This window comes from Opisthorchis viverrini (assembly GCF_000715545.1).
Source record: "Opisthorchis viverrini unplaced genomic scaffold opera_v5_42, whole genome shotgun sequence".
Taxonomy (NCBI): domain Eukaryota; kingdom Metazoa; phylum Platyhelminthes; class Trematoda; order Opisthorchiida; family Opisthorchiidae; genus Opisthorchis; species Opisthorchis viverrini.
The window spans coordinates 151,156-160,652 of record NW_008751698.1 but is presented as its reverse complement, the minus strand read 5'-3'; positions in this window follow the sequence as shown (position 1 = coordinate 160,652).

The window sequence follows — 9,497 nt, the reverse complement described above, 5'->3', positions numbered from 1 at the left end:
GCGTGCACTACGGAATTTTTACTGGCAACAAAGAATCATCGACCAAAATTTGTTTGCACGAATGTGCCTACGCATATGTTGCATCTCCAAAGGCCAGTTAGATTCTAGAATGTTGAGGAAATCTGTTCCGGTGGAAAAATACCTGAAAGTTAAGTTCATTGTATGTTAGTCAGCCTTTTCCACAATTCGCAATTTTCTATCATCAGGTAACGTATTCAAAGTCGGCGGTGTTTGTTCACCTGGGGATTTAGTTCACTTAAACAAATCGCCATAGCAAAGGAATTTCAATAATCCAGGAGCATATACACTATACATAGACATTCTGCACTATGAAGTGGGAAGTCTGAAAATGCCGTAGATTTCGAGAACTCAATCTCATTGTGAGAGTAGCCAGTGGCAGAATTTGGGGTGTGTTTCAAACGCTGGGCAGTGCCGCACAAAGTTCCCCCATGAGTCGCCTCCATCCACGAATCGGCATATGCAGCCGCTAATTGGGTGCTGTTGCAGCCAATCGGTGGCGGGCAGCGACGCTCGGGCTCACGCACCTGTCATTGGCGCAGTGCCGAACGGGCTGATAGGTTGAAGAATGAATGGGGTGGAAGCATTACGAGATCCCTCGGTGTTCCACTCTCGTCCTTGTTCGTAACAACTATGCACAACTCATCATGCACCACAAGGCCATTGAGTCATGTGAATATTATGAAGGCTGTTTCCGTTGACTTCAACAAGTCTTTCGATAGGCATTAGGCCTTTGTAGTAATTCTCGAAGCAAGACGGTTTCCATTGGAGTTACTCCGTTTTGGAACCACTGCTGTTTCTGATCTACGTCAGGGACCTTCCATATCCCCTTTCAAGTCCATGTCTACATTTGGGCACGACTTGGAATCTCGGAGTTCAAATGCCGGTGCCATCCATATGGATGTAGACGTTGCAAAGCAATGGTCGTTGGACTGGCACCCTCTGAATGACAAGAAGTGCGTCCATACGTCATTTGGAGGTGGCGCAGCGAATGCCTTTGACGTGCGTGCTGAGAATTGGCTAGAAGACGTCACGGAGATGGATGCCAAAAAGGATTTGGGCATCTGGCTCTCTTCAAACATGTCCTTTAAACCGCACCATGATAAATCGGCTGAAAAGACATTCGTCGTTCTATGGATGATTCGCGCACCTTCTCACGTATTACTCGTATAGACTTCCAAATATTCTATGGGCGCTACATCAGACCGTTTCTTGAATATGCCGGCCAAGTTGTCTACTCGGGACACAAGAAAGAAATAGCCCTCATTGAGTGTGTCTAACGAACTGCTACGAAAACGCATTGCCGGCCTTAAATCCGTGGACTACGAACTACATCTTGCGGTGTCTGATATATTTTCTCTTGAGTATCGCCTCCGTGGAGATCTAATACTCAAGTATGGCTTGTTTGGACAAGGTTTGGTCAACAGGTTTTTCATCGCTGATTCAGCGGCTGGGACATGATAGGGTTTTAAGCTCAGCGCACATTCTTATTGGACAAATTTCTGATTTCGGGTAATTGCTGCGTGGAATAACTTTCCTCCGACGGTTGTCCACGATCCGTCTAAAACCCAGTCCAAAGGACTATTTGATACTTTCTGGGCGAGTCCTCGCGATGGCTGAGAGCTTAAAGATCGGTGCTACATTCATTTTCACTTATGCCTTTCTGGTGAACAGCAGTCGCTAAACGACAAGAACAAACTCGACCGGCGAAAGCCTCTGTTTTGTGCATCATTCCGTGAATCCATGGAAGCCGGTGGCTGCGACCGTAACTGAACTTCCAGGGGACCCTCTTACGCGTTATTCGATGCTTGCGGGTTGACGCACAGGTAAAGTATGAGACCTCCCTGTACACTTGATCTCTATAGTCTCGGTCCAGATGATTTGGAAGCGCATGACTTGATTGGTATACAGTGGTCCCGCGAGAAGACCAAAGCCACCATATTTAAGATAGTTCCTAGATAATATTGCATACTGTTGCATAGGCAGTCTACCTAGCTCGAACGCGTGGTAATGTTGAAGCTTCTGGGAACGTTTTTCTGGTAGTTGGTCCAATACCCTGCCGGTTTGAATACCAAAATCCCAAGTTGATTGCATGTTGGTTGGGTAGAAAGTGGTGATTGAGGGGCGAGATGGTTCAAGTGGTTAGAGCGCGAATTTACTGACCGGAAGGCCCGTGGTTCGAACCCCACCTCTGTCTCTCGACTTCCCCTGTCTAGGCTTGGGCAACCTGACAGTATCCCAGCCTTCGTGCTTCCTTCAGGTGGCGTGGCAGCCAGGCACCGGAAGAGTGCTGCAGCTGAATGATTACTTTGTACGGCAGTGAAGCATCGGTGTTGAACACTGATGTTATGCTGGCGATGATGATGATGATGATGATGACGATTGAGGGAATTAGCATTCATAGTGCCTGTCTTAAGCTGTCGAATGCTATCGCCCTGTATGGACGAGATCCTTGTACGCCGCATCCCGTTTTTCAGGAACGCCCCCTAGTAGAGTCTGTAATCCGGCGAATACGAATGACACAGAACTCTTGTTCAATCCGGAAAAGCCAAGATTGAAAGGTTAGCATCCGTGTCCTACTTTCATTTATGGTAGTGAATGGCTGGATTAGTTTCCTATGTACTATCCCCCTGGCGCTTACAATGGAAACGATCAAAGGCAAAGTGAACATTAGTGACGTAACCCCCTGGTCTGGAAGTGTGATCGGGCACTCCGTCACTTAGAGACTGAACCTCAACGTGGTGTGACGGTTCGTGTACCTCGGTGACCCACTGAGTTCTGGGAGTGTCCGAACATTAGTGACGTAACCCCCTGGTCTTGAAGTGTGATCGGGCACTCCGTCACTTAGAGACTGAACCTCAACGTGGTGTGACGGTTCGTGTACCTCGGTGACCCACTGAGTTCTGCCGGGGAGTGTCCGTGTGAAACTGGTAGAGTCCTCCATGGCAGGTTGGTAATAAATCGAGGCTCGACCAACATAATCTCCTCGTTCTCCATACTGGAGTAGGAACATTGTGGCAAATGGTAATGCACTGCCATTCCCCTCTGAACATCGCTGTCGTTCAGGCTTTTGAACCAAAGGCTTTAATCGAGTACCCCTGTCTAGTTTTGGATTCCCTAACAGTATCCAATTAGTCCTGCAACTGAAACACTTATGACACATCAGCTGGGTCGCCTTGCTGCATAAAGTGCGATGGGTGAGCGAGTAAAGACTACTGTTGACGCCTTTCTTGTACCTTCCCGTATTCCCTTTCCTTCAGTTGCCATTGTGAGTGCTGTCTTTGCAGGTCCTAGCAGCAGCACTGACAGCTATGCTTGCTTTGCACCACCTTTGACGGCAACTAATGAACCGCGAAGTCTTCCAAACCCTGTTGCTCAAATCTTTGCTAGCGGGAACCTTGTTGACCTTTACTATGCATGCGACATCATGCTAATGTTCAAGGAAAACAAAACATAAGGATCACTGAATAAGCTGCTCACCATCAAATAATCTTTTGGCACGGCTCGCACCCATAAAATGATCATGCACTGGTAATTAGGGAGAAGTTTGCACACTTTGGTAAATGTATTAGCGCTTACCGAAATGTGCCCAACTGATGAAGTCAGTGCGCAAATCTCAAAGGCCGGACCCTGCTTGCTCATTCTGCATCATTTGTGGCGTCAAAAAGGTGTTTCACTGAATCGCAGGGGTTGTGTTTACCAGCTTACAACCGGCTGGGGGATGTCGGTTTGGGCTATATGGCTCACTCTCCAAACCGCTCGTCAACCGCAAAGTGAGAGGGCAGCAGGACTGGATAACTCTCCCTCGGGCCTGTTCAGGCTCGGGGGACAGATCCTACGGAACGAATTTCTCCGAACGAGTGTCTCCGAAGCATTGGTCGGGTCCGGTAAGAACAATGGATTAGTAATTCTGAGATACGAGAGATTGCAAATGTAGGAAGAGGGCACTTTTCCGTGATAGGTGAGGTACTCATACTTCATGGGTTACGCTGATTAGAACAAGTACTCCACATAATAATAATAATAATAATAATAATAATAATAATAATAATAGTAATAATAATAGTCCAGCTGTAAAACCCTAGCTGCCATTCCACCCGATGGAAACCCTAGGGCCGGTATACTGCTAAGTCGCCGAAGGCTATGTTACGGTTCGATCACGCTGCGAGCAAAACAATATGACATGCGGATCGTGGCAATACTCTATCCCCAGCTATGTTGCTTGATCCAGACTCCTAGCACGGCGGATAGTAAGAAGACGAAAAACCTCGGACACAAACTTTAATGATCCAACAACACGCGATCAACAGGCGATCATGGGAAAAATGACAATGCATATATATATTCATAGTTTGGCCTTGAAGTTGCCGGAAGTTCGCTAACACACATAAAATTACAGAGTTTTTTGGGAGGATATTGATATCCCCAACAGCCTAGATAGGGGAAGTCGAGATGCAGAGATGGGGTTCGAACCACGGACCTTCCGGTCACCCCGCATGCCATAAGATTATCTTCCTTGTGAGCTCCATTCATCCAGCTTTGTTCTGAGTAGAATTGACCGAGGTGGACAGTGTATGACCCGACAACGACATAGGAAAACACTAACCAGTAAACTTAATCTGGTCAACAACTGCCGTTTCCCTGGACTCAACTCACCAATGGTTAATAACACTGGCACATAAATGGCCAAATCGCGCTCGTACATCAACGCCACCGCTTTCAGCGCTTAGCTACACAGTCTTCGAACTAACTGAACATGCCTTTGCGTTCATGGCTTGGCTGTGTGTCCAAAAGTCCCACTTTCCGGTGATCGAAACTGTAACAGCTAGAACCGATAGGCCTATGCTGCACAATTTATTGCTGACAAATTGAAAAAATAAATCGAACGGATTTCTCCACGTGTTGTGCGCGCTTTCAGGTATGTGGGTTTCCGAAATATTTGAAGGATGTACCCATAATTATCCCCGCAAGAATAGAGGGGGCAGCTACCGCGGAATCAGCCTCCTATGTATGGCGGTGCGAAGCGGTCGCAGTACGATTAATGTGACTTTTGCCGGTGTAAACCAAGAGTATGGTTTTCACCCAGGCCCATTCAGGGCTTACTCACGGCACTGCGCAGAGGCGTTCCGAAATTGCGAAGGTTGTATACCGATTCAATACTGTCTGGGTGATTGTTTATAAAAAAATAAAATAAAGTGATCGTTCAGCTGTAACACCCTTTCGCTGCCTAGCTGCCATGCCACCCGAAGGAAGCATGAGGGCTGAGATACTGTCAGGTTGCCCAAGCCTTGACAGGGGAAGTCGAGAGGCAGAGGTGGAGTTCGAACCACGGACCATCCATTCAATAAATTCGCGCTCTAACCACAGCCATCTCGCCCCCGATTGTTTACGTAACTGGATCTCGAGATGGCTCATCGGTAATACTTACCTGAGAATCCGCAGTTAGATCTTAACTCTAGCCTTTCGGTTACTCTTGTCTGGGCTTGGGTAATGTGGCAGTACCTCAGCCATCGTGAGCTTCGGGTTGGACGGCAGTTGCGGACCGCGAGAATGTTACAGCGGGATCGCCATCGTTACTTTATTTGCGAGTCGTTTCTAATCGTTCGACCGAGTGTTGCTGTTTGGGAACCACCGCGCTCCGCTTTCATATTATGGAACAATTTCTTTAGCTGACTGCCATCTCTTCTTGGCTTAACTGTACTTATTTCTAACGCGCTTGCCTTTTTTCATTTCCTACCGATGGCGTGCTATACAGGTTCCTGTTATCGTGGTAACATTATCTAAAGACCTAACACCAGCTAGTCCAATTAAAACGGATGATGGAAGCCCACATTCCAAAACAGTTGACAAACTATCGGCCGAAGAATAGGGTCCGAGACCAGCCTCCAGTCACAGGTGAACCTGGTAGTCTACAGCACGATATGGAAGTTCTCTGTCAGCCGTTGAGATGCGACACGTCGTTGTGTTAGTAAATAGACGGGCCTCGACCTTATGGGCCTGCGCAACATTGGAACGCACGTGCCTTAGAGGATCGACCTCTCGCATCACCACCGAGGACCAATTTTTGTCCTGTTTTCCGTTTGTCGTCCCCAGGAGGAACACTAGGTTGTCCATTACCATTATGATGATGTATCAATAGACAGCTCCGGTTGACACTTCCACGGTACCCTACCGGAGCTGCTGCTGTGTTCTGCTAAAACTTAAAACAGTCGACGGATGATGCGGACCCCTTATTTATAAACAAGTAACAAGTAACAGGTGCTTATGTTTGTTGTCCTCTTGTTTAGGTCGGCTGATGACTTGCCTCAGGCCCGTGCGATCTACATTTGCGCCACAAGCATGCCTACGGCGGTACATTCGGCTTCGTTTGAGGCGGTCCTGCTATGTGTAGGCGTCCACTGTCGGCCGGCAAGTCCGTTACGAAGCATGTGGGGTTATTCACTCTCCTTTCCAGTGATTACTCAATCACCTGTTTTATATATCAAACTATCTTGCTTTCTATGGTGGTGTTCTCTCCATAAATTCTCTTCACTTCCTATTCTTGCTAGTCTTTCATTCTCATATACTGGTTGTTCACAACTGCCCACAGTTTTTCGGAGTTCTTCCATTAATGTGAAATTATAAAATCAACTCATTCTGTCCGTTCCCAGTAGAATTCATGAGCGTCTTACCGGGTACGGATAAAACGCACATTTATAGCATGAATGTGTAAACGTTATTTAGATGGATGCGTAGGAGTAATGCCAGTAATTATGAATGTGGTAACCATGTTGGAATCGTTTTATTTTTTTGACACCAATTAACATAGAACACAAGCGGAAATATTAAAAAGACCTCAGTTCCCAGCATATCTCCCTTGTGTAACCTGATAGCACAGAACTAAATATACACGATTGTTACCCAGTGGGATCAAATGTGCATGTGGAGATTGCCTCGTCTGTTTGGTCTGTAGGGTGGCTGCATTGTGAACTTCTCAGCTATCGTCTTATGCTGGCCATTCTCTTCGGATACCTAAGCGCGAAGCTCGTTCTTCCATGTAAGGATTTGCCTCTAAGAAAGCAGAATCTTGGCCGAAGCGCACTAGCAGCTGTCCGCTGCAGTGTTCCCTGTCTCATCAGGTGGATGCAGTCCCTCAGTCTCGAAAGTCCGATTTCTTACGCCCCAAACCGAAATTCATTATTTGCTCAACGTTTTTGTTTTTTCTGCACATCTCCGACCTTACCGACTAACGGAAATTTCCTTCACATTTACCGTGTTGTTATTTGAGCAATGTTCATGCTTGTTTGTGTGTTTCTTACTGATGTGGAAAGGTTACGGATTAAAATTCTGTTTGCACTCTTCCTCGGATCCGTGTCACTGTCTACCTTTCAGCCTTCCTTTCTGGTGCTTTGTGAGTACTAACATCCACGTCAATGAATCGCCTTGTCGAGCTAGAACACAAAAGACGTGAAGTGTCCGATCTCAGGATTCATTATTCCTGTGAGCGGCAGAAACTGAGCCGCACGTTGAAGGATCTTATTGACTTTTGCCAACAGAACAGCCCCTCAGATCCTCTCATCCACCGAGTGAAGGATAACAAATTTGTGGAAAAAAGATGGATTTGTTCAATGTTGTGAACCAAAAATGAGATGCTGTCACAATATGATTGCTTGTGGTTTGTGTCGACGTTGACTTATTTCTCTGGTCATTTGTTTTTTTCAGGAATTCGCATAATATTTTTCGGTTGCGTATGCTTGGTAATTAGCCTGTGTACTAGGGAAGAATATGGTCACAACAATATATAACGCAAGCATTTCAACAGTATTTGGGTGAACTTGATTTTTTACACTTTGTTGGGTTTTAATGAATGGAAGTAGTTCCCTAACTCGTATAGTACTTTGGGATACAGTGGTCACACATCACTAATATCATTGATGTCGACAGATCTGGCGCATCCGGAAGGTAAGGTAATCACATGGAAGAATCGCTAGCTGTCTGCGATTTCGTAATTTTTCCCGAATTTCTTTAATTTTGAAATCTTCTTTCCGCCATCTATGCGACGTGGCCCGTACTCACCGCAGCGCACCCAAAGCCATCAGTTGCCCTTGATCATCAGATTTTCGGGCTAACCCGAACCACCTTTCATATAGTTTAGGGGAGAAGACGCTATTGCAAGCTTCTGTTCGGTCCAGATGTTTTTTGTCTGTCGTTGGAACATCAGTGTATTGTCAGTGACGAGGGTTGTTTTGATGTTAATGACGCCATTCTGCGATGAATAGCTGTGTGGGTCAGACTGTTTGGTTTCCGGCCCAGAGTTCTCTCGAGAGGAACCAGTCTTCGGTTCGAGAGATGACTGATTTGAAGTATGCCAAACATCTACACTAGGTTAATTAAATTAACTCGGATCATGTTAGGTCTTCAAATACAACCTGGAATATTTCGCTTCATTCGTAGCCAAAGCTGGGCACTTTTGTATCCGAGGTGAAATTTCTTTGCCGCCAGACTGTCTCCCCATTGAGGTTTTCTGTCTTCGGGGGAAGATCCCAAACTTTCCATTTCAAATTTTGTCAGCCTTCAGAGGTATACGTTCAGCATCACTTGCTGTCCTTGATGGTAATGATAGTCACTATCACAAGCGAAGCTAGATGACGAAGAAGGTTTTGGTCCACCGTATATTTATTTCTTATACCACTGTTGTAAGATCGGGATAGCCCAGGAGCTTAGGCACGAGTTCTTAAGTTGCGATTCGGTTGAATTTGTTGTGGCTTGGACATCCTGAGGGAACGCAGTCTGAGGATTGAATGACAGCACTCCACTGCGAGAGTGCTGAAGTAGAACGCTTTGTTTCCGTCACTCAGGTTCTGAGTGGTCTTACTCAGTTTTAATTATATTTCGAACCACGTCGCGCTATTCCTTTTCTCTAATTTTATCCATGAGTAGGTAGTGTCAGGAAACTTGGACGTTCCCCATGAAAGGTTCGCGTGAAGTGCCTGCCGGAAGTTATGTTTTCTAGCAAACGATCACCATCCAGTTAGCTATCTGAAACTAGACCTACAGTGAGAATTTTCGCCTTCGATGTTTAGTGTTTTTATAGTTTATTACGTCATGTTGTCACATTTCTATAAGATAAGATGCACTGTGCATTTAGTGTTCTACATCCGCTAAACGTTCGCCCGATTCATCTAGTTGTATTTGTTTTAGCCACATCTTATAGACTTTTCTTATTTCACGGAATCACAGATTCTGTGTGCATGCTTGCGTTTACTCACCGTTTTCAGTCAATACCTCCATAGATTTAGTGGGGTTTTACGGGTGCTACAGTCGTATTTTGATTATCTTCCATCACTTACACCTGCATTTGTACCCGTTTATTTTGTTAGTCACGAGTAAAAGATGTTAGGGACATGATCGTTTGACAGTAGACGGTTGGCAAAGTGCCAAGAAAGTTCTTGAATATATCTCGGGCCTTTTTTAACACAAATAATGGGTAAATTATGTGA